At 43.7% G+C, this 26,897-nt stretch overlaps 1 protein-coding gene across 1 annotated transcript in view; it reads right to left on the reverse strand.

Moving 5' to 3' along the window:
* Window positions 1–14,312: 14,312 nt before the first annotated feature.
* The window catches only part of PSPC1 (paraspeckle component 1), a 133,310-nt gene continuing 120,725 nt past the window's right edge, over window positions 14,313–26,897 (reverse strand). The window contains exons 7-9 of the transcript XR_013224081.1: window positions 22,155–22,269; window positions 17,808–17,871; window positions 14,313–14,577 (exon numbers count right to left, since the gene is read on the reverse strand). The gene's annotated coding sequence lies outside the window, so the exon portion shown is untranslated. The remainder of the gene's footprint in view (window positions 14,578–17,807; window positions 17,872–22,154; window positions 22,270–26,897) is intronic.

Raw genomic sequence — 26,897 nt, forward strand, 5'->3', positions numbered from 1 at the left:
CTACATGTTGGAATATGCCGTGCTTTTTGCATGGAGCATTCTGCTGTTCGGTCTTGGCCTTCGTTAGATCCAGTTTGCACTTTGTTCAGCCCAATCTCTTTTTCAGAACATGCTGTTTCAAGCCACATGTGTAGCACTCATTCCTGTAAGGCTCTCTACTTTCCCCTCTTGTGTCTTCTTCCTTCTGAATTTTGTTTTCTATTAATTTTCTGCCTACGGAAGAGACTGCAAAAATGGAGGTCGGCTCTGAGAGCCAAGGGCATGGAGCTTCCACCTCGGCAGCGGCTAAAAAAGACAGCAAAAGATCGGAGAAAAATAGGAAGTGTCCTATTTGCACCTCAAGGCTACCAGAGACCTGGCAAAAACCCCTTTGCGATGCATACAGCGTGGGGGAGGGACAGGCTGCACTTATGTCCAACATGAGGTCTATTTTATAAGGAAAGAGGTGCAGGCCTCAATATCAGGACTAGTATGCCCACAGGCCACACAATCTAACCCCCAGGGGTCCCGTAAGAGACCAAGAGAATCTGACTCTTCTTCAGAAGAGGGTTTTTCCGAGTCCGATATAGAGGAAGAAGGATCAAGCATGGATCTTCCAGAGAAGGGAAAGATTTATTTTTCGCTGCAGACACGGACAAACTCCTTGGTGCTGTAAGACACACTATGCAGATAGAGGAGCCCCTGGCAATTCTCTCAGTACAGGATGAAATGTTTGGGGGACTACGTTCTCAGACTTCAAAGGTTTTTCCAGTCAACTCCCTATTCCTCCAGGATCGGAGAACATATATGGGAGAGGCAGAAAAGAGGCTGGCGATTCCCAGGGACTTTAGGCTACGACTTCCGTTTGATCCTGAGGAGGTCCGGGTCTGGGAAGACATCGCTAAAATAGACATCCCGGTAGCAAAGGTGTCCAAAAAAAGGCTATTCCTTTTGATGACTCCTCTAATCTGAAGGAACCGATGGACCGAAAAGCTGATGGGCTCCTGAAAAGGGCCTAGGAGAGTTCAGCAGCTATAATACGCGCAAACATAGCAGCAACATCTGTATTGCGTTCTATGCATTTATGGGTAGATGATTTAGAGGAGCACCTGACAACCAAAGCTCCTAGGGAACCTATCCTAAAATCCCTTCCCCTATTGAAGCTGGCAACTGGATTCCTGGCAGACGTTTCCGCTGAGTCTGTCAGATTTGCGGCCAGAAATCAATCGCTGTCCAGTGCAGCTCGAAGAGCCATCTGGCTAAAGAGCTGGTCGGGGGACATGCAATCAAAAAACAGGTTTTGCTCTATTCCGTGAAGGTACTGTCAGACAACACAATGACAGTGGCCTTCCTCCGTCGTCAGGGCGGTCCAAGACATCCAACATTGCAACAACTAGCAGGATGAATCTTCGGAAGGGCCGAGAGATCTGTTCAATCGATCTCGGCGGTACATCTGGAAGGTACCAGGAACCAGGTCGCAGATTTCCTAAGCAGGAAGAAGGTAGCCGCAACAGAGTGGGAATTGAACAACGAAGTGTTCAGCATACTATGCCAACGATGGGGAAAACCAGACGTAGATCTGTTTGCAGCCAGGGAAAATGCAAAGGTTAGAACCTTCTACTCCCTGAACCCTCTAGGAGGTCCAGCGGGGGTTGAATCCTTTCTCAATCATGGAGCAGGGGTCTGTTGTATGCATTCCCACCTCTCTCACTGATCCCAAGGACACTCAGGAAAATATATACGACGACAGGGCCATGGTCATACTGGTGGTACCTTTCTCGCCGAAGAGGAGCTGGTTCCCCTTACTAAGGAAGATGTCAGAAGAACAACCCCTGTTGCTACCAAAAAGAAAGGACGTTCTCCACCAGGGTCCAGTTTTGCACCACAACCCGGAAACCCTTCAGCTATCAGCCTGGATCCTGAGCATCAAGTCCTAAGATCTAGGGGCCTGTCAGATGAGGTTATCTCTACTCTACAAGCAAGCAGAAAGCCAGTGACTTCCACAATTTATAGGAAAATTTGGAACAGATTCTGCAGTTACTGTGGAGAGGCGACAGTTGATACTAACCACCCAGATTACCCCAAGATTCTTGACTTCCTACAGTCAGGGTTCAAAAAAGGGCTTAGATCTAGAACCCTAAGGGTGCAGATTGCAGCCCTCAGTGTATATTATGACTCCTTATCACACCCTTGGATAGCCCGTTTCTCCAAAGCTGTTCAGAGGCCAAGACCCTTAATATGGAAAACCGTCCCTCCTTGGGACCTTAATTTAGTACTTAACATGTTATACAGGCACCCATACGATCAGGCAGAAGACCTAGAGATCAGCAAACTTTCGCTTAAGACACTGTTACTAGTGGCCATCACATCAGCAAAATGGCTAGGAGAACTTCAGGCCCTATCTATTCAGTACCCTTATCTCCAGGTGTTCGACGATCGATTAGTCTTGAGACTAGATTCAGCTTTTCTCTCAAAGGTCATCTCTGATTCAAATATGAATCAGGAGGTGATGCTTCCTTCATTTTGCCAACTCCCTAAAAACCAAAGATCCTACCATAATTTAGATGTCAGGGAGACAGTACTCAGGTACCTGGAAGCGACCAGGGCCTGGAGGCAGGATAATAATCTATTTATTCAGTACATTGGTCCAAATAAGGGGAAGAAGGCATCAAAGTCCACTATTGCTATATAGATCAGAACCACAGTAAGCTTAGCCTATTATGAGGTAAGAGCCCCACAGGGGGTCTCAGGGCCCATTCAACTAGGGCTATGGCCGCTTCTTGGGCAGAAAAAGGGGGGCCTCAGCAGAACAGATCTGCAGTGCCGCATCCTGGTCCAGTCTCAGTACCTTTTCCAAGTATTATAAACTAGATGTGGTGTCGACACAATTAGCGTTTGGCAGAAAGGTGCTTCATGCAGTAGTCCCACCCTAGGACCATTATTCTTTGGTACTTCTTCATGGTGCTGTCAGGTGGTGACCTGGAAAACCGTAATTAGACCTACCGGTAATTGTGTTTCCAGGAATCCGTCCTGACAGCACTATTAGTTCCCTATTGCAAAGCACCTCATACTAATGTGATGTAACATTTGTATGACAATTTCTTGTTTAAATAAAATTCTCTTCTTGCATCCATCCAGATGTGTTACTTTGGAAATCACTGAAGGGTGGTAGGGGGAGGGTCCTTTTAAGCTCTCGTGGTTTCCTGTCCCATTGCGGATAAGAAGTACGTCCTCCATGGTGCTGTCAGGATGTATTCCTGGAAACACAATTACCGGTAGGTCTAATTACCGTTTTTTGCTGCTTCTCAAGCCCATTATTATTTATTTATATAGCACCATTAATTCCATGGTGCTGTACACGTGCAAAGGGGTTACATACAGGGTTATAGATATCATTAACAGTAAACAAATTTACAATGACAGACTGGTACAGAGGGGAGAGGACCATGTCCTTGCGGACTTATTCTTTGGGATAAAGGGGAAGAGACAGGAGGTCGGTGAGCTGCAGCTCTGGTTGTTGGTGAGGCGGCTGCTCCCGTGGTTGGTGAGGCGGCAGCTCTGGCGGTGGTTGGTGAGGCGGTAGAATGGTTATTGTAGGCTTTCCTGAAGAGATGGGTTTTCAGGTTCCGTCTGAAGGATCCGAGGGTGGTGGATAATCAGACGTGTTGAGGCGTGGAATGCCAGAGGATGGGGGATATTCGGGAGAAATCTTGGAGGCAGTTGTGTGAGGAACGAATAAGTGTGGAGGAGAGTAGGAGGTCTTGGGAAGATCGAAGATTATGTGAGGGAAGATAGTGGGAGATTAGTTCAGAGATCTAGGGAGGGGACAGGTTGTGGATGGCTTGTAGATCAGTGTTAGTAGTTTGAACTGGATTTGTTGAGGAATTTGGAGCCAGTGGAGGGATTTGCAGAGGGGTGAAGCAGGGGAGTAGCGAGGAGAGAGGTGGATTAGCCGAGCAGCAGAGTTGAGGACAGACTGGAGTGGTGCAAGGGAGTTGGTGGGGAGGCCACAGAGGAGGGTGTTGCAGTAATCAAGATGGGAGATGATGAGGGCATGCACAAGAGTTTTAGTAGATTGCGGGCTAAGGAAGGGATGGATTCTGGCAATATTTTTGAGTTTGAGGCGACAGGAGGTGGCAAGGGTTTGGACGTGCGGTTTGAAGGACAGGGCAGAATAGAGAGTTACCCCGAGGCAGCGGATTTCAGGTGCGGGAGAGAGCGTGATGCCGTTTACCATAATAGATAGATCAGGTAGGGGGCATACGCAAGATGGGGGAAAGATGATGAGTTCGGTTTTGTCTACATTGAGTTTTAGGAAGCGAGAGTTGAAGAAGGAGGATATGGCTAACAGACATTCCAGGATTCTGGACAAAAGAGGCGACATCTGAGCCAGAGAGGTAGATCTGAGTGTCGTCCGCATATAGGTGGTACTGGAAGCCAATGGACTTTGAGTTGTCCTAGGCCAGGGGTATAGATGGAAAAAATTAGAGGCCCTAGGACAGAGCCTTGAGGGACTCCAACAGAGAGGGAGTGAGGAGCTAGTGTGGGAGTGGGAGACGCTAAATGTGCGGTCGGAAAGGTATGAGGCAATCCAGGACAGGTCAAGGCCTTTGATGCCGAGGGAAGAAAGAATCTGTAGCAGTAGGCAGTGGTCGACTGTGTCGAAAGCAGAGGACAGGTTGAGAAGGAGGAGGATGGAGAACTGTCTTAGCTTTGGTTGTAAGTCATTAGTAATTTTGGTCAGAGCAGTTTAGGTGGAGTAGTGGGGGCAGAAGACAGATTGGAGGTTGTCAAGGAGAGTTAGATGAGAGGTGGGAGGAAAGTTGACCATGGACATGCTGCTCAAGGAGTTTGGAAGCAAACGGGAGCAGTGATATGGGGCGATAGCTGGGCATAGCAGTTGGGTCAAGGTTAGCTTTTTTGAGGATGGGTGTGATGGTGGCATGTTTGAAGGCAGAGGGGAAAGTACCAGAAGATAGCGATAGGTTGAAGAGATGGGCTAGGGCTGGAATGAGCGTGTTAGTGAGGTTGGGGAGCAGGTGGGAAGGGATGGGGTCAAGTGCACAGGTGGTGAGGTGTGATTTGGAAAGGAGACGAGTAAGTTCTCTTTCAGTCATGTTGGAGAGGGAAGTTAGATGGCGGTCAGACAGGGAGAAGGGAGAGGTTGAGAGATTAGATAAGGAACAGAGGCGGGTGATGAGGTCTAGTGTATGTCCGTCTGTGTGGGTGGCTGTGGAGGACCACTGAGTAAGTCCAAAGGATGAGGTAAGGGCCAGGAGCCTGGAGGCTGCTGGCTGGTGTCAGTAGGGATATTAAAGTCACCCATTATGATGGTGGGGATTTCAGCAGAAAGTGGAGAAGCCAGGTGGAGAATTGGTCAATGAAGGCAGTGGCTGAGCCCGGTGGTCGGTATATGACAGCCATTTGGAGATTAGAGGGAGAGTAGATACGGACAGAGTGAACCTCAAAAGAAGGGAGGATAAGGGAGGGTGGGGGTTAGATAGGGTTGAAGTAACAGTTTTTGGAAAGAAGGAAACCCACTCCCCCACCATGTCTATTGCCAGAGCGAGGAGTGTGGGTAAAGTGGAGGCCACCGTAACTCAGTGCAGCAGGGGAGGCCGGGTCAGGGGGCGTCAGCCATGTCTCAGTGAGGGCCAGGAAGGAAAGGTTGCAGGAAGTAAAGAGATGGTGGAGCTTGTTGCAGACAGAGCGGGCATTCCAAAGTGCCCCAGAGAGAGGAAGCACAGACTAAGTGTGAGGGATTGCGGTAGTTTCTCATAGTGTGAGGGGTGGGGTTTAGTGGGATGTATGAGGAGGGGGGGCAGGATTGGGGGATATGTCGCCAGTAGTGAAAATGAGGAAAAAAAAAAAAGGGAAAGCAGGTGGGTGAAGGAGAGCAGTCGGCTTATATATGTTAGTAGGTGAGGTTTGAGGTTGTAGAGCAGGTCTGCGGGTGAAGCAAGGTGGGGGTAGAAGAGAGGGGGAGATAGTTATTTGGTTTGAGGATGCAGGGGTAGGGGGGTTAAGTGAAGGAGAGTGAGGATTATTGGAGCGAAAATAGTGAGGGCAAATGTGAGTATGGTTAAATAGCAGGGGAAGAAAGGAGAAGCAAGTAAAATTAGAATACAGTGATTAGTTTTACCGTCTGGCCGATTCCTGGACTAATTCTGGCATATTTCTGATGATACACTTAAAATATGTCACCTCAAATGATGTCACATCTGACTAAAGTCAAATCTGACCAGCATCATTCAACTTATACCATTCAAGTGTCCAAGAAACGAAGCCAGGTGAGAGAGGGGGGAGGACAGTCCACAGCAGGGAACAATTAGCAGATTGCAGTTAAATGAACATTTGACTGCCATCAAAGCTGAAGAAAGATAGAATAAGATAGGAGGATAGTGGTAGGTGTGAAAAGCAAGTATATATCAATCAGCATGCAGTAAATTAGAAGTATGATTCATGGAATTAAAGTCAGGGAAAAAGTAGTTCAAACGTACCAGGTACAAAGGTGGGGGGATAGGTGCATGGATTCAGGGGTATTCCAGGATAGCAGACAGTTCAAACGTACCTGTGGATGGAAGCAGATGGGTCAGGGCATGACAGCGTGAAGGTGAGTATGCCATGGGTTACCATTCTGGTATATTTCTGATACACTTAAAAGATGTCACTTCAAATTATGTCACATCTGACTAAAGTCATATCTGACCAGCATCAAGCCGAAGCCCTAATTGAAAGTAAAACACAAGACCAAAAGATGAAATCTCTTCCAACCCCTCCTGACACATTTGTCTTTAACTGGCCAAATCCCTGTGAACCCCATACCAGGCAGCGGGGTTATGTTTCTCTATCGCTTCATTGGGGGACATAGGAAACCATTGTATACTTCTCTCACTAGGAGGCTGACACTATGCATAAAAGTTAGCTCCTCCTCAGCAGTGTGCACCCCACCGACTGGCGCTAGGTTAATCAGTTTAGCTTAGGGTCAGTAGGAGGTGGACACGGGCCTTTCACTAGACCCAAATCTACCTCGTTTTCATTGTTTTCCTGTAACGTCTTTTTTCAGATGGATCTTCTCCTCGCCTCTGGAGGAATAGCGTGAACAGTCACACTGTACTCCCATGTAGAGACTGAGTACGGTGTGTACTGCCTCCCCATATCCTCATACGTCTATCCGCCAGGACCCCAACCCCTAACACATGAAGTGTGTTTGTGATCTGATCATTGGTCCTGGCCCCTGTCTCCTACCCACTCGCCCACCAGAGCCTGTCGGTTTCAGGAGGCACGCATGTCTCACAAGAATCTCTGGAGTCTAAGTAAGGTCTCTTCTTGAGGATGGCAAGGTACGTCTCCTTTCTTCTATCCATCAAGTTTCTGGTCCAGAGGTGACAGTGGAGAAGACTCCGGTAAAGAAGATAAAGAGGAAATGAAGACGGGGTTTAGATAAAGAATGGAAGGATGAGATCTTTCTGCCCCCTTAAATATCGTTCTTGAATTGGGTATGGGCGTAGGGTGTTATCACTATGGCTTTATTCTGGGTATAGACCCTTTTTGGTCTATATGGGGCCGGTTTCCATCTTATTTCTAGCTACATTGGGTGTGCAGGATTACCTTACAGGTATTTTTTGGGCCTCTGCACTTTCATCCTCTGCAGCCACCTTTTCTAAATCTAGGACCCGGCTATTCTCTTTGGTTAACTCCGCCCCCTCTTCCAAACACCAGCGGGCTTTTCTCCCGCCCATCACTGGCCCACCTCCTCTTCTGCCACCGGCCATTAGCTCTGTCCCCTTTTTCCAGAAATCTTCAATGGGCTTTTCTGGCAGTTAGCTCCGCCTCCTTCTCCTAGCAATTTGCTCTGCATTTTTCTCCCGCCCGCCGCTGTCATGCTCCTTCCTCTTTACTCCAGCGGTTAGCTTAGCCCCCCCACCCAGCCTCATTGAGCGGGCCGCTTTGGGTCATGCCCCCTTCTTTCTACACCGTGGCATGTATTCTGTGCACATTCTTCCTTTCGGTGTTGGCTCTCCTTTTCCTCCCTCTGTTCACCATTTGCCAGCATCTGGACCCAGAAGGTGGCCGCTCTCTGCAGGGAACTCGTTATCTCCTCCTACAATAGCCCTGCTTGTTTCTCTTCTGCAGCCTTCATGATAGACAGAAGACCCACTAACTAATGCCAGAAGGTTAGGGGGACAGAAAGATATATGCTGAGGAGTGTCAGTGTGCAGAGCAGAGCTACTCACAGTAAAATGCAGGTCCTAAAGTTTGCTTCTAGGCTGTAGACCAGTAATCTACAGGTCCTGAAGACTGCTTCAAGACCTGCAGATTACTGGTCTACAGCCTGGAAGCAGACTTCAGGACCTGCATCTAAGGGCTCATACTCACTTGGATGAGTCTCGCACGGTAGTACCTGGCACAGAGGTGCGGAGCATGTGGCTGCATGTATTCCTATGCAGCCGCACGCTCCGATCTGAGTGTCGGCAGCAGCGCCGGGTATTAACATGCGAGACTCATCCTAGTTTCGCGCAAGTGAGTATGAGCCCTTACTGTGAGTAGCTCTGCAGACTGACACTCTCCTCAGCATATCTTTCTGTCCCCCTAACCATGGGCAGACATACCGCATGTGCAGCTGCAGCGGGGCCCGGAGGTGGAGGGGGCCCTGCCGGGTGGCTAATAATGACAGCAATCTAGCCTGTCTATCTGGCCCCAAGGCTCAAGGGGGGAGGATCCTGGCCAGATTGCCCTTATGTGCGGCGGGCAGGGAGAGATCCCTGCAGCTCCGCTGCCTAGAAGAGAAAATATCAGCGGAGCTGCAGCGATCTGTCCTGCTTCCTGCCCACGCTTCCTCTCACAGACAGCAGCGCTGCTGGATGACGTCATTCAGAGGCCGGCTGTGCCAGAGAGAGGGATGGTGATGCTGCGGCAGAGCATGCAGAGAGGTGGTGTGTGTGGCGCTGCAGGGGAATATGCAAACAGGTGAATGGTGCTGTGTGTGTCTGTAGGGGGAGGAGAGGGCAATGATGGTGATGGTGGAAGAGGAAATGATGGATGTAGTGGAAAGGGCAATGATGGGGGTGGTGGGGGAGGAGGAAATGATTCGGGTAGTGGGGAGAAGGAAAAAAATGGAAATGAATAGGCAATGATGGAGGTGGTGGAAAGGGCAATAATGGGGATGGAGGTGGTGGAAAGGGCAAGGACAATGGTGTAGGGGGAGGAAATGGTGGGTGGAGGAAATGATGGATGTGGAAAGGGCAATGATGGGGTGTTGGGAGAAAAAGCAATGATGGAGGTGGTGGAAAGGACAATGATGGTGGGGGGAATGATGGAGGCGGTGGAATGGGCAATGATGGGGTGGTGGGGGAAAAGAAATGGAGGTGGAATGGGCAACGATGGTGGTGAAGGCAATGATGGAGGTGGTGAAAAGGGCAATGATGGGGTGGTAGGACAATAATTGGATGCGGGGGGAGGAGGACAATGAGGGGTGTGGGGATTGAGATGGGAGGAAGGGGGACTTATAAAGGACTTAGGAACAGGGGGAGGTGGAGGAAGACATTATCGCTTATATTTAACAGTTCCGTAGTATAAAGTGTACATACTCATTATGTACAACAGTCCCTTAGAATATGGTGTACTCACTAATTCTATATAACACCATCCTTAGTTACATAGCTTCCTCATTTATTATGTGTAACATCATCCCTTATTACATACATCCTCTAGTTATATATGGTGCCATCCCTTATTATATAGCTTCCTCTGCTGTTATGTACAGTACTGTCTTTTACATAGTGTATTCTTGTTATTCACAGTGCCCTCTTTTATTACATAGTCCCCTCTCTTTTTAGATATAAAATGACTGCTGATGGAGGAGTCGGTGACCAGACGACCAATCCATCAGATCCTCCATTAGAAAAGTTTTCCCATGCTCCATCAGCCATCATTGCATTATACATCTAGTACAAGACAGGACGGTATGTAATAAAAAACAGGGCTCTATATAATCCAGTATGTATGAGACGGTACTGTACATAACGAGAGGGCACTGTATAAGGGACAGCAGTATACATAAAAGACTAATATATATATACACACACACATGTATGTGTGTGCGGATATATATATATATATATATATATATATATATATATATATATACATACACACATACATACATACACACATACATACATACACACATACAGTACAGGCCAAAAGTTTGGACACACCTCACTTAAAGATTTTTCTGTATTTTCATGACTATGAAAATTGTAAATTCACACTGAAGGCATCAAAACTATGAATTAACACATACTAACAAAAAAAAGTGTGGAACAACTGAAATTATATCATTCTAGGTTCTTCAAAGTAGCCACCTTTTGTTTTGATGACTGCTTTGCACACTCTTGGCATTTTCTTGATGAGCTTCAAGAGGTAGTCACGAGGAATGGTTTTCACTTCACAGGTGTGCCCTGTCAGGTTTAATAAGTGGGATTTCTTGCCTTATAAATGGGGTTGGGACCATCAGTTGTGTTGTCCAGAAGTCTGGTGGTTACACAGCTGATAGTCCTACTGAATAGACTGTTAGCTGCTTTTTTCTTGCCATAATACAAATTCTAAGTAAAGAAAAACGAGTGTCCATCATTACTTTAAGAAATGAAGGTCAGTCAGTCTGAAAAATTGGGAAAACTTTGAAAGTGTCCCCAAGTGCAGTGGCAAAAACCATCAAGCGCTACAAAGAAACTGGCTCACATGAGGTCCGCCCCAGGAAAGGAAGACCAAGAGTCACCTCTGCTTCTGAGGATAAGTTTATCCGAGTCACCAGCCTCAGAAATCACAGGTTAACAGCAGCTCAGATTAGAGACCAGGTCAATGCCACAGAGTTCTAGCAGCAGACACATCTCTACAACAACTGTTAAGAGACTTTGTGCAGCAGGCCTTAATGGTAAAATAGCTGCTAGGAAACCACTGCTAAGGACAGGCAACAAGCAGAAGAGACTTGTTTAGGCTAAAGAACACAAGGAATGGACATTAGACCAGTGGAAATCTGTGCTTTGGTCTGATGAGTCCAAATTTGAAATCTTTGGTTCCAACCACCGTGTCTTTGTGTGACGCAGAAAAGGTTAACGGATGGACTCTACATGCCTGTTCCCACCGTGAAGCATGAAGGAGGTGGTGTGGGGGTGCTTTGCTGGTGACACTGTTGGGGATTTATTCAAAATCGAAGGCATATTGAACCAGCATGGCTACCACAGCATCTTGCAGTGGCATGATATTCCATCCGGTTTGCGTATAGTTGGACCATCATTTATTTTTCAACAGGACAATGACCCCAAACACACCTCCAGGCTGTGTAAGGGCTATTTGACCAAGAAGGAGAGTGATGGGGTGCTACGCCAGATGACCTGGCCTCCACAGTCACCAGACCTGAACCCAATCGAGATGGTTTGGGGGGTGAGCTGGACCGCAGAGTGAAGGCAAAAGGGCCAACAAGTGCTAATCATCTCTGGGAACTCCTTCAAGATTGTTGGAAGACCATTCCCGGTGACTACCTCTTGAAGCTCATCAAGAGAATGCCGAGAGTGTGCAAAGCAGCCATCAAAGCAAAAGGTGGCTACTTTGAAGAACCTAGAATATAAGACATTTTCAGTTGTTTCACACTTTTTTGTTAAGTATATAACTCCACACGTGTTAATTCATAGTTTTGATGTCTTCAGTGTGAATGTACAACTTTCATAGTCATGAAAATACAGAAAAATCTTTAAATGAGGTGTGTCCAAACTTTTGGTCTGTACTGTATGTATATCTATATATATATATCATAAAAAATAAAGGGAACACTAAAATAACACATTCTAGATATCTCTGAATGAAACATCCCAGTTGCAAATTTTTATTCATTGCATAGTGGAATGTGCGCAGAACAATAAAACAGAATTATCAATGTAAATCAAAATGAATAGCCCATGGAGGTCTGGATTTGGAATGATACTCAAAATCAAAGTGGAAAATTAAATTACAGGCTGATCCAACTTCAGTGGAAATGCCTCATGACAAGGAAAAGATGCTCAGTATTGTGTGTGGCCTCCACGTGCCTGTATGACCTCCCTACTGTACAACGCCTGGGCATGCTCCTGATGAGGCAGCGGATGGTCTCCTGAGGGATCTCCTCCCAGACCTTGACTAAAGCATCCGCCAACTCCTGGACAGTCTATGGTGCAACGTGATGTTGGTGGATGGAGCGAGACATGATGTCCCAGATGTGCTCATTCGGATTCAGGTCTGGGGAACGGGCGGGCTAGTCCATAGCTTCAATGCCTTCATCTTGCAGGAACTGCTGACACACTCCAGCCACATGAGGTCTGGCATTGTCTTGCATTAGGAGGACCCAGGGCCAATCGCACCAGCATATTGTCTCACAAGGGGTCTGAGGATGTCATCTCGGTACCTAATGGCAGTCAGGCTACCTCTGGCGAGCAAATGGAGGACTGTGTGGCCCTCCAAATTAATGCCACCCCACACCATTACTGACCCACTGCCAAATCGGTCATGCTGAAGGATGTTGCAGGCAGCAGATCGCTCTCCACGGCATCTCCAGACTCTGTCACATGGAGGGCAACAACCCAGAAGCAGGACCGCTACCTCTGCCTTTGTGCAAGGAGGAACAAGAGGAGCACTGCCAGAGCCCTGCAAAATGACCTCCAGCAGGCCACAAATGTGCATGTGTCTGCACAAACGGTTAGAAACCGACTCCATGAGGATGGTCTGAGGGCTCGATGTCCACAGATAGGGGTTGTGCGCACAGCCCAACACCGTGCAGGACGCTTGGCATTTGCCACAGAACACCAAGATTGGCAAATTTACCACTGGCGCCCTGTGCTCTTCACAGATGAAAGCAAGTTCACACTGAGCACATATGACAGACGTGACAGTCTGAAGATGCTGTGGAGAGCGATCTGCCTGCAACATCCTTCAGCATGACAGGTTTTGGCAGTGGGTCAGTAATGGTGTGGGGTGGCATTTCTTTGGAGGGCCGCACAGCCCTTCATGTGCTCGCCAGAGGTAGCCTGACTGCCTTAAGGTACCGAGATGAGATCCTCAGACCCCTTGTGAGACCATATGCTGGTGCAGTTGGCCCTGGGTTCCTCCTAATGCAGGACAATGCCAGATCTCATTTGGTTGGAATGTGTCAGCAGTTCCTGCAAGATGAAGGCATTGAAGCTAAGGACTGGCCTGCCTGATCCCCAGACCTGAATCCGATTGAGCACATCTGGGACATCATGTCTCGCTCCATCCACCAACGTCACATTGCACCAGACTGTCCAGGAGTTGGCGGATGCTTTAGTCCAAGACTGGGAGGAGATCCCTCAGGAGACCATCCGCTGCCTCATCAGGAGCATGCCCAGGCATTGTACAGTAGGGAGGTCATACAGGCACGTGGAGGCCACACACAATACTAAGCATCATTTCCTTGTCATCAGGCATTTCCACTGAAGTTGAATCAGCCTGTAATTTGATTTACCACTTTGATTTTGAGTATCATTCCCAATTCAGACCTCCATGGGATATTCATTTTGATTTACATTTGTAATTGTTATGTTTTATTGTTCTGAACAAATTCCACTATGCAATGAGTAAAAATTTGCAACAGGAATATTTCATTCAGAGATATCTAGGATATGTTATTTTAGTGTTCCCTTTATTTTTTTTGAGCAGTGTATAAGGATGTGGATTGGTGTAATGGCTGCATTAGTGCATGTCTTGAAAAACTTGTGAACATAACTTGTTTGATTTGTCAAATTTGTCTCATCGAATAAAGATTGTTCTAAAATAAAAAAAAATTGTTTTAAACAAGAGACAAAGATGAGCGAGAGGGCAACCCTAGCATGCCCTTGGATATTGAAAAGACATAGGAAAGAGCCATTACTTTTCTCGGGGGATTTGGGTAGGGTATACATAATCATTGACGATCCATGACAGCATTCTGGAGCCAAGGCCCACATACTTCAGAGTTACCATTATAAAAGTCCAGTTCACACGCTCAAATGTTGATAATAGAAACCAAGGGAGAGAAGGTTTGGAGGTTTGGTGGCGTCTGGTTAATGGCTTAGGTTATGATATCTCAGAACTCATGCACGGGTCAGTATACATTCTTATTTAATAAAATATTTTATGTTGAACCTTATTAATTGAGCGTTTCCAGTGTTGGGCAATGGAAACATTTAAAATAAAAATTCCACTTGATGTCACTATAATTCACACTATTTTCTAAATGAAAATCTTGTATTCTGAAAATGAGAATTCAGATCACTCATCCAACTGGTAGTAAATCTATTCCATTTACAAGTTTTACAGAAATATTGTATTTATTTAGATTTTGAAAAGATTGAAGTCAAACCACAGAAAGAGCAAACATTTCATTTTTTGTTTCAGAAAGTTTATAGCAGTTTTTCAAACGGCATTTATAAATTAACTTTTTGTATAAGATGATTTCCGGTGGATTTCAGATTATTTCCCTTTCCAGTAAATCATAGAAAAATATACTTGAGATCAGAATAGTCATCATCCATAAGCCTTTTCATATTCCATCCAGGTAGCAGCAGCAGACTGTAAGAAACAGAAAGATAGATTGTCAAGATTGTCAAGAAAGATTGCAGGACAACTGCAAATTTTCATATAGACGTGTAGAGTATGGAGTTAACGTTTCACTCAGGTGTGGAGAAAAGTAGAGTAAGAATGGTTTCAAAAATAGAAGTGTGAATAGTTTGCTCCGAAAATAAAAATGGTCCCCTTGGGGATGTTGAGATTTGGGTTTAATTGAAGATGAGTTACTTTGTTTTTTTTGTTTTATACTATGGAATTATGTCATTTGTGTTATTTGAAAGTTGGAAAATTTCTATTTGGAGTTTTTCAATAAAAATGATTTTAAAAAAGAAGTGTGAATAGTTTATTTTTTATCAATTAACAAAATGCAAAGTGAATGAATAAAAAAAATAATCAAAATCAATATTTGGCGTGACCGTACTGTGCATATTTTAAACATTAAAGCATCATCTCTTCTCGTTACACTTGCACACAGTTTTTGAAAATACTCAGCAGGGAGGTTGTTCCTAATATTTGGGAGAACTAACCAAGATTATCTGTATATATTCCTTGTGCAATTCCTTCAGTCTCTTCATGAAACCAAAATACATATAGCTCTGTGGGGCTAAAGCATCACTCCCAGGACTCCTTGTTCTTCTTTACGTTGAAGACAGCTCATAATGACATTGACTTTGTGTTTGGGGGTTGTCTTGCTGCTGAATAAATTTGGAGCCAATCAGACACCTCCAGAAGGCACTGCATGATGAACAGTAGTGATGAGCGAGTATACTCGTTTCTCGTGTTTTCCCCGAGCACGCTCGAGTGATCTCCGAGTGTTTGTTAGTGTTCAGAGATTTAGTTTTCATCACGGCAGCTGAATGATTTACAGCTACTAGCCAGCCTAAGTACATGTGGGGGTTGCCTGGTTGCTAGGGAATCCCCACATGTATTCAAGCTGGCTAGTAGCTGTAAATCATTCAGCTGTGGCGATGAAAACAATCTCCGAGCAGTCACATACTCGGAGATCATCCGAGCGTGCTCGGAAAACCCGAGCAACGAGTATACTTGCTCATCACTAATGAACAGGTATCTGCCTGTCTTTGTAAGCTTTGCAAACACCACAAAATGGGCAACGTTGAAGACTGAAGATGCAGTGGTCAGCCAAGGAAACTTAGTGCAACAGATCAAAGACACATCATGTTTACTTCCTTGGAAGTTTGGTGCAGCATTTCAGAGTCCTCAATGCTGAGAAATACTGGATTAATGGTGTACTCAATGCTGAGAATTACTAGATTAATGGCGTACTCAATCCTGAAAAATACAGGTAGATCCATCATGCAATACCATCCCTTTGTCCAAATTCAACAACCTCAAACATATAGCCAATGTCAAGTGCCATTTTCAATGTATAGAACAACAAAAAGTGCTGGGAGTGATTACATAGCCCCAAAAGAGCTCGTGGCTACATGTCAAGCCTGTCTGGGATTATATGAGGAGACAGAGATTACACATCTATATATATAATTGTCTAAGGGGTACTTCCGTCTTTCTGTCTGCAACTTCCGTCACGGAAATCCCGCATCGCTGATTGGTCTCGCCAGCTGCCTGTCATGGCTGCCGCGACCAATCAGCGATTGGCAGTCCGATTAGTCCCTCCCTACTCCCCTGCAGTCAGTGCCCGGCGCCCGCTCCATACTCCCCTCCGGTCACCGCTCACACAGGGTTAATGCCAGAGGTAACGGACCGCGTTATGGCGCGGGTAACGCACTCCGTTACCGCTCCTATATTAACCCTGTGTCTCCCCAACTTTTTACTATTGATGCTGCCTATGCAGCATCAATAGTAAAAAGATGCAATGTTAAAAATAATAAAAAACCAAAAAACCTGCTATTCTCACCTTCCGTTGTCGGACGATGCGCTCGCGCCTGCCGCCATCTTCCATTCCCAGAGATGCATTGCGAAATTACCCAGAAGACTTAGCGGTCTCGCGAGACCGCTAAGTCTTCTGGGTAATTTCGCAATGCATCCTGGGAACGGAAGATGTCAGCAGCCGCGCGCGCATCGCCAGAGCTTCGCTGGATCCCGGCGGGTGAGTATATAACTATTTTATATTTTCATTATTTTATTTTTTAACAGGGATATGGTGCCCACACTGCTAAATACTATGAGGGCTGTGTTGTATACTGCGTGGGCTGCGTTATATACTACATGGCTCCTATATACTGTGTGGGCTGTGCTATATACTATGTGGGCAATGCTATATACTGCGTGGGCTGTGTTATATACTACGCTCCCTCTGCTATATACTGCGTGGGCTGTGTTATATACTGTGTGGGTTGTGCTATATACTACGTGCCCAGTGTTATATACTGCGTGGCCTGTGTTATATACTGCGTGGCTTCTATATTCTGCGTGGGCTGTTATATACTGTTTGGGCTGTGTTATATACTGCGTGGGCTGTGCTATATACTACGTGCAATGTGTTATATACTGCGTGGCCTGTGTTATATACCACGCCACCTGTGTTATATACTGTGTGGAAGCTATATACTGCGTGGGCTGTGTTATATACTGCGTGGCCACTGTTATATATTGCGTGGGCTGTATTAATGCATCGGGTATTCTACAATATGTATGTATGTATATAGCAGCCACATAGTATATAGCACAGGCCACGTAGTATTTGTCTGCTATATACAACATGGCTCCTATATACTACGTGGCCTGTGCTATATACTATGTGGCTGCTATATACATACATATTCTAGATTACCCAATGCGTTAGAATCGGGCCACCATCTAGTATATAATAAAGATATTAAACACACATAAAATTCATATGTGGAGTCACCGCAAAAAACACCATAAAGGAAAAAAAAAAAGCCAGCATTGTGTTAATTTGGTCACCGTATCAAGGTAAAAAATGTAATAGGTGATCAAAATATCAGGTCTACAGCAAAATGATATCAATAAATACATAAACTCAGGGCACAAAAAAACCCAAAACACTCTAATCCAGCTCAGTGGACCAAAAAATGAAAACATTACGAATCTGTGAACATGGCAACGAAAGCATTTTATTTTCATGAATTAAAATTGGTATCTTTGTAATTGTACTGACATAGTGAATCATGATACCAAGTCAATTTTACCACACAATGAACGTATTGAAAATAAAACAAATATCGAAATGGCTTTTTTCCCCTTTTTATTAACATTCTACTGCACAAATGCAGAAAAAAATGGCTACTTACAGTTGCAGAACATCGCCAAAAATAAGATATCGTCATGTAAGTTCAAGACCAATCCCAGATAAATCTAAAAACAAAAAGATAAAAGTTTTTTGTGCTTTTTTTTTTGTTGTTAGATTTTGTTTTCCCCTACTGGTGTACCATTTCTCTCAGTACATAAGCATGTATTAATGCTTGAGTGAAATTTTTTTTTTTTTTTTTTTTAAAGGAAACCAGTCACATTCTAAAAACACAATTAACCCGCAGATATGGGGTTAATCTGCAGGTTAATAGTGTTCCAAAGCTGCTCGGCAGCCGTTCTGAGAGCCCAGCTACCGGTAGGAAATTAACTTTATTCCGCCTGGTAGCCTCCCAAGTGATGTCTATATAGCAGTCTCAAGATATCCTGTGATGTATATACAGCAGTCTGTGTATCCCAAGAGATGCATATACAGCAGCCTCAGTATGTCCTATGCTATGCATATACCAGTCTTGGTATCTATGTGATGCATACACAGCAGTCTCGGTGTCTCCTATGGGATGTATACTTCAGACCTCCCACTGCTTGAGTTTTATGAACATTAAGTTACCAGTGATGGATTTCCCACTGTGAGTTAACATGCAGTGTAATATACATCAAAACATGTCATCACAAAGAGTCTAAAGAATTCTACACCGACACAAACATCGAAAAGTAGTTGCGAGTAGCAACAACATTAATATCACCTAATAGTACATGCCTCACCAAATCTCACCAAAGAGATGCAGCTCCAACAATCACATTAGTGGTAAGTTAATTAAATGTCTGACAAAATACAGTAGGATAATTTTTAAATTGATAATTTTGTACGGCCTGGCATGATGGTATAAATATTCAAATGGCCTTTGGAAGAAAAAAAATGTTCCCCGCTCCTGCTAAAGAGAGCAGCAATAGAACAGGAACTATCCTCTTGTGATCTCTGGGTGTTCAACAACAGGGACCCCCACTGACCACAAGAAACAGGCCCCGTTTCAATGGAGTGGTGGTCGATCGTGCACAATGCTGCTCCATTTTTTTCTCATAGGAGTGCCAAAGACCAGCGGAGTACATCACTCTCCTAGCTCCGAGAGTTCCGTTAAGATTGAGTTAATCAGACTTGTGCATGGTCAACCACTGCTCTGTTCACACGGGGCTCCCCAATTCTTGCAATCAAAGAGGGTTTCAAAGTGCTCACACAAACCTAGATACATAGATACATTCACTGAGAGGTTTAATTTCCAAAATCGGGTCACTAGTGGGTTTTTTCACAGTTTAGGAATATCAGGGGATCTCTGAAATGTGACAGGGAGTTATGTGGCAAACTTTTAGAAAATTTTGCAATTTTGAAACTTTTTATGCCCTTATATCAGAGAACACAAAATAGTTAATAAATGACATTTCCCACATGTCTACTTCACATCATCACAATTTTGTAAACATATTTTTTTTTTTGTTAGGAAGTTAGAAGGGTTAAAAGTTGCCCAGCGATTTCTTTTTACAACAAAATTTACAAAACCATTTTTTTTAAGGGACCACATCACATCTGAAGCGACTGAGGGCCCTATATGACAGAAAACACTTAAATATGATAGGATTCGTTTATTAACCCTTCAGATCTTTTACATGAATTTTTGGAATGTGGAAGGAAAAAGTGAACATTTACCTTCTTGTCACAAAAATTTTACTTTTAGACCCCCAAATTCTTTATTTTCGCAAGGGTAACAGGAAAAAATGGTCCCCAAAATTTGTTGTGCAATTTCTCCTGAGCATGCCAATACCCCATATGTGGGGGAAAACCATTGTTTGGGCGCACAGCAGGGCTTGGAAGAGAAGGAGCGCCATTTGACTACAAAAATTGCTGGAATAATTAGCAGACACCAGGTCGCGTTTGGAGAGCCCCTGATGTGCCTAAACAATGGAAACCCCCCACACGTGACACCATTTTGAAATCTAGACCCCTGAGGGAACCTATCTAGATGTGTGGTGAGCACCTTGAACCCCCAGATGCTTTACAGAAGTTTAAAACATTAAGCCGTAAAAAATAAAAAAAAATAAAAATCACATTTCACAAAGTTTTTTTTTTAGCCCCAAATCTAACATTTTCACAAGGGTAATAGGAGAAATTGTACCATATAATATGTGAGATACCCCATATGTGGTCAAAAACAGTGCAAAGCTCAGAAGGGAAGATGCGCCATACTGGATTTCACATTTTGCTTGACTAGTTTGAGTTTGCCATGTCACCTTGGCAGAGGCCCTGAGGGGCCAGAACAGCAGAACCCCCCATAAGAGAAAGCATTTGACAAACTACACCTTTCAATGAATTCATCTAGGGGTGCAGTGATCATATGCACACCACATGTGCCTCACAGAATTTTATACCATTGGGCAATAATGAGAAAAAAATTACATTTTTACCACCAAAATGTTGTGTTTTTTTTTTAAGCCCCGGATTTTACATTTTCACACATGGAAATGGGTAAAAATCGCACCAAAATTTGTCCCACAATTTCTGCTAAATGTAGAAATACCCAAAATGTGGCTGTACAGTACAGCTAAGGGTACCGTCACACAGTGGCATTTTCATCGCTACAACGGCACTATTCGTGACGTTCTAGCGATATCGTTACGATATCGTAGTGTCTGACACGCTACTGCGATCCGGATCCCCGCTGAGAATCGTACGTCGTAGCAGATCGTTTGAAACTTTCTTTCGTCGTCTAGTGTCCCGCTGTGGCGGCATGATTGCATCGTGTGACACAGGTTGTATACGATGTGCGCACAGTAACCAACGGCTTCTACATCGCAAATACGTCATGAAATTATCGCTCCAGCGCCGTGTATTGCAACGTGTGACCGCAGTCTACGACGCTGGAGCGATAATCATACGACGCTGCAACGTCACGAATCGTGCCGTCATAGCGATGAAAATGGCACTGTGTGACGGTACCCTTAGCCATGCAGCGAGACTCAGGAGAGAAGGGGCGCTATTTGCCAATCCCTCCACAATTTACTTTGCAGTTTTGTCTTTGTTTTTTTTGTTTTGTTTTTTTTTACAGTGTTTACTAAAGGGGTTAACTAGTGGGACGTTTTACAGGTAGTTAGTTTTTTTTAGTTTATTTATGGGTACAAGATATATATTTCTTTTTATTATTTTGTGATTTAAAAATAGTTTTTACAACGGTATAACTGTAATATATATATATATATATATATATATATATATATATATATATATATATATATATATTTAACTTCGTCCCACTATGGGACTTTCACTTTCTGCAGTTTGATCACAGTTATAAGGCGTAGGAATGCAGTAGCGTTGCTATACCTTATAGCCTGCCAGTGCTGCAGACACAAGTTGGTTAGATCATGCACTGCGTATGATCTAATGAACTTGCTAGTGCCTGGTGACCCGGATGTCGTCATGACAACATCGGGTCACCATGGCGACGATCGGTACCCTGTGATGAGTCACGGGGTCTCCAATCCAAAGGCAGAGGGGCATTCTTCCCTCTGCCTGCTCTCTAAATGCTGTGATCACAGGATTTAGGGGATTAAAGTGCCGGGAGCAGTGTGGGCAACGCTCTTGGCACTGAGAGCCGGGTGTCAGCTGTCAGAATCAGCCGACACCTGGTGACTATCGCCGGCGCACAGCCCCCTTTGCACTTGTGATCGCCATGACGTGCATGTACTGCATTGGTCGGGAAGTCCTTCCCAATCATGACGTACATGCACTGCAAACGTCAGGAAGGGGTTAAAAACAATATTTTTTTCCTTAATTAAAAGTTTTGACCCAGAAAAATAGGGCAACATGTTATTTATGTTGCTGCACAAAAATTATTAATAAAAGGTAAGTAAGTTATATTTACAGGCAAATGGTTCCAGGAAAAATACAACAGTCTTAGAAAAAAAAAAAACCAAAACCCAAAACAATAAGGCAAAGTTCATATGTTGCCGATTACGCTGCAACTTCCTGTACAAGTAAATCTGTTACATGCTCCTTATTATGTGGCTTTTCACCCTATTCAATTCTCAGTACTGTATCTGGAGCAGGATGAAATCTGCAGCCAAATCCACAATGAAATCAGCATGTTACTACTTGCAGTTTCGTTCGATTATCCGCAAGGTATGAACTTAGCCTAAAATAACTAAAAACTGCTGGACAGTGGTTTCTTTAAGTGTTGAAGAGAGGGGAACTAAAGATTTATCCACATGTAAGCCTATCAGGCATAAACCAAAAGGCACATATTTTTTTACCAAATTAAGTCTACAGATACAGGACACGTGAGTAACACTTTATAGTTTATCTAGAAGATGTGCCTGTTATTAGATTTTTTTCTGAATACCTGAAATGATCAGCCGTCTTTATGAATTGACTTCATTTTTAACACTTCAGGTCATTTTTCTCAAAGTTTCCAATCTTCAAGTACTTTATCCTCCAGCATAGACTAGGAACAGGTCCTAAAAACAAGTAAAAAAAAAACAAAACAACGTAAATACAGTACAGCAATACAGTGTCAACAGGAATGATACAGGAAACAATTGCAGTCTTTACAATGGATACATTGATTTTCTTTTAACATTTAAATTTTAAAGCATGTAGAATCGTATAACCAAACCACAAACGAATCATTTTTACTTAGGGTCTTGTTATTTTTCAGTCTTCCTATGCTTCTGTCTATGCACCTATACATGTGTATTGTAGAAAAACTTCACTATTCATTTCTATTTGTGCTTTGTCCAAGATAAGTATAGTGGGAAGTACAGGAGATTTTATACTGACGAGGATAAGCTTATGGCAATGATGTAGTAGACAAGACTCACACACAAGAGGATTAGCAGATGAATGGCTGTGGACAGCTGGTAGGTCTTCACAATCCGTTCAACCATAAAGATGAAGATTTATATCATTACAACAACAAAGAATTTTGCTTTCACTTTCCCGTTGAGAAGTCAGAGGATGAACAGAGTCAATAAAAGATGCTTTTATGTAAGGACAATCAACCTTCACTAATGGTACATACTTTGTAAAACTTAGTAAATGTAGCAATAATTTCTATATAAATAGGCCTAAGCTTGTTCCAACAGCATGGAAAGAAATCCAAACGGAAGCTTCTCATTATGGCACACCAATTCACATTTCCATTCATATTGGACTAATGCTATCTGACAGTGCACTTATAAGCCTATATGTTACACATATGTTACACATACATATGTTACAAATATACCAATTGCTCTTTGCTCCAATTGTTATTTGTGCACCTTGATTCCCATGCCTGACATTGTTCTTGTGGATGGTTAATTTGTTGACACTGTGTGCCATTGCCTTTATCTTTTATGTATTTATCATGCTTATTGCTACTTTTTATGTGATCTATAATAAAATTGTTTTTTTTTTTACTATATTCTGGATTTTGTAGTCCAAGTCTCTTGTAGGATACCTGAATTCCAAGCCTGCATCCTCTTTAATATTAAAGATGATATCCACTGCTTGGATAACATCTCGCTCCCCACGCTTGGCCCTGATAAAATAAAATAAAAAGTATACTCCCCACCCATGCGTGCGCCGTTCCCGTGGTGTCAGCACTCGCTCTCTGGGGTTCCCGTGTGGTTTGTGTGACATGTGACCCCAGTGGCCAATCAGTGCGGGGTCACTGTCTCCGCCTCCTGTTGACTTGAACATGAAGTGAGAGCAGCTGCAGCCCGGACTTCCTCTATGTTCAATTTGTCCCAAAGTGTTGACAGTGACACTGATTGGGCACCAGGGTTACATGTCACAACCACACGAGAACCCTGGGACCGCGAGGGCCGACACAGCTGGAACGGCGCCTGTATGGGAGGGGAGTTTATTTTAGATCAAGAAGGGGGTTGTCCTTGTAGTGGACAACCCCTTTAAGCCTCCAACACCATCTACTAAAGATATTAAATACTTGTTAGTTACCATTATGCATAGCAAATAACATACTGAACAAAAAGTAATAGCTAATATTCAACAGAGATGCGGCGCTACAAGTGGCTAAAAATATTGACCGTATCCGTGGTCCTATACAAGGAACAATATTACATCCAAACGTGGGGTACTGCAATGGGTACGCAGTTTGCGCCTAGTTACGCAAATACGTATGTCGGCAGGTGGGAAACCCTACACATCTATAGAGATGGGCTACTACACCCAGGCTTAGTTGTCTGGCGGCGCTTTATAGATGACATCTTTTTTATATGGGAGGGGTCACATGAAAATTTGAACACATTCATTTCAGGGCTGAATAATAATTGTTATGGCTTGGAATTTACCACCAATATCAGCCCTAGTAACGTAAATTTTCTGGATTTGAATATTTATGAGCATGATCAATTGTACACTAAATGTTATCATAAAGAGGTTGACTCAAACAGCTTTATTAACATAACCAGTTGCCATCTACCAGTTTGGCTAACAAACATCCCGAAAAGCCAGTACACCAGAATACGTCGCAATTGCTCCAATCTGGCTGACTTTAATGAGGAAGCTAAATATCTAACGGAGCAATTCCTGGAAAAAGGGTATCCCGAACCATTATTAATGAAAGCCCAAAACGAAATAATTGGACTATCGAGGGACTCTCTACTACAAAACAAGAATAAATCTACTAAGTTAAGAAAGGACCCCATAGCCGAGCAGATTCGGAATCTACCTTTTATTACACAATTCCATACAGGGCATCAAAAATTTGCTAATATTATACACAAACACTGGCAGGTCCTGCAAAATGACAAGGTGGTAGGGGAATTACTTCGAAGTAATCCCAGATTCGTGTACAAAAAAGCTCAATCTTTGGGGCATCTTATAGCCCCTACAACAAAAATGACACTTACAGGGGGGATGAATGCGAACCCTACTATAAATACCTCCCAAGGGGTTTTTTTACCATGCGGTGGGTGCTATGGATGCACACAGACTACCTTTAGGAAGATTAAAAAACTAACATTTCAAGATATGGATGGTATGAAAGAATTTTCCATTAAAGATAATATGTCCTGCCACACTACTGGGGTGATCTATGTAATCCAATGCCCATGCAATAAGATGTACGTGGGGCGCACTAAAAGGCAACTAAAGATACGTATACAAGAACATTTCAAGAGTATCAAGAAAGGGTTCCTAGGGCATCCCCTATCACGACATTTTAAGGAGAAACATGGGCAATCCCTGAAAGGCATCATATTTTACGGCATCCAGGTGGTACGCCCAAATAAAAGAGGGGGCGATTTTATAAAAACCATGTCCAGAATAGAATCCCAGTGGATTTACACATTGGACAGCTTAAAACCGAAGGGCCTAAATTCTGAATTAGAAATATATGCCTTTTAATCCCCAAGTGTATTGGCCATGCAGGGACAATTACCCTCTATATAGCCCACCCGATTTTTATATTGCCATATTTCAGTGATAGGAATTAGCCCACAGTGTGGGTGCAGTTTTGTGGCCCTCCCCCTGGTGGGGTATTAGTAAGTTCTTTCCTGTATATTACTAGCACACATATATTTATAGCCGAAGGTGTAGAGTACTATAATGCTATAAACACACATTTTTAGTGTTTTTTATTACTAAAAATTTTTATGCTTTATTCATATTCCGTACATTTTCATATGTTTTTATATATTTATGGTCTTAATAAAAGTCAAATTTTAATTATGGTAGGGTAGGTTCTTTTAGAATTGCCCTATATAAGAGCAGCAACCGACGAGACATAATATAAGTGTGGTTTTTTAAGTCTCAAGAACACAGTATGCACACAAGGACAGTTTAATCCAATATTTCGGCAGTAATTGTCCGAGAATACCTGATACATAGCGAGAAACCGGGTGTCTATATGCTGAGGGATAACATATGATCGCTGTGACTATATGGACGACAAGTAACTGTCATAGGCATGCAATCTCACGGGGGTGGGAATACACAGCGGGGTGCGAGCAAGGCGCCTATATATGGGACTGGTGATAGTGAGCGGTAACCCTGATGAAGAAGTGCGTGTCACTTTGAAACGCGTAGGTTAGAATTGGCCCAACCAGGCCTCCAAAGGCCAGTGACGTCACTCACTGTTTCACAGTGCCGGCCTTTTTTCCACGTGTATCCAGGGACGCCTCCGGCCGGGACGTCTCTGGCACTACACGTAACACTCGCGGTCTCCACCGTTAGCACCCGCAGTCACTGACATCGGCTCACGCTGTTATCCACACTCACCTCCTGTGTGGACGGGAATTGCCTCGGAACGGAGCGCATACCTATGCATGAAGACCTGATACCTGAATTTCAAGCAAGCAGCCTAGCCGTCTAAGGATCTACACACAGTAGGTGATTGAGCACTACGAGTTATCGACTGTTGTTTTAATATTGTGCTAGGTATATTGAGGCTTGGCTGGTCTAGCTACTAATAGGTGTAACACGTTTACAGAGGAGTCGTGTATATGCTGTAGCAGGACCACGGATACGGTCAAAATTTTTAGCCACTTGTAGCGCCGCATCTCTGTTTTTATACTGGTTTCTCTTGCTATCGGATTGGGCACAAAATCCGTTTGAGATATCGGCAGCACTTGTGAAACATATATTTGTAGTTATAGCGCCAGTGTATACTTTTTAATATAATATTCAACAGAAAACCATATCCCCAAGAAGAATTACTTGGGACCATTGGCTTTTAGGTAGTCTAGAATACCACTTCTCCACGGGCAGGTCAAGTTATCACCACAGCAGAGAGCGAGGAGCTCTACAATTTGTGCAAAGTTTAATATTATGAGCAGATGATGATGACCCACTCTCTCATACGAATCGAACTTTTATTTCCCGTCATTCTTTAATTACTTTTAAATGACACGCTGTATCTTAAATTGGACACAAAGTTTGGTTGGTAAAATCAAGACTATTTTAAATAGATTTGCCAAAAATGTAATGAACAGTTATCAAAAGTCTATGGTCAGCTTTATAAATATCCAAAAAATGATTCAAAAAATTCTTCATCTTTGGACATAATGAAATTTAAAATGATGAAATGTATAAAGCAATGTATCAGACGTGATGTAAGAATATGACTTGTGAATTGCTTATG

The sequence above is a fragment of the Ranitomeya variabilis genome, chromosome 3, assembly GCF_051348905.1.
Source record: "Ranitomeya variabilis isolate aRanVar5 chromosome 3, aRanVar5.hap1, whole genome shotgun sequence".
NCBI lineage: Eukaryota > Metazoa > Chordata > Amphibia > Anura > Dendrobatidae > Ranitomeya > Ranitomeya variabilis.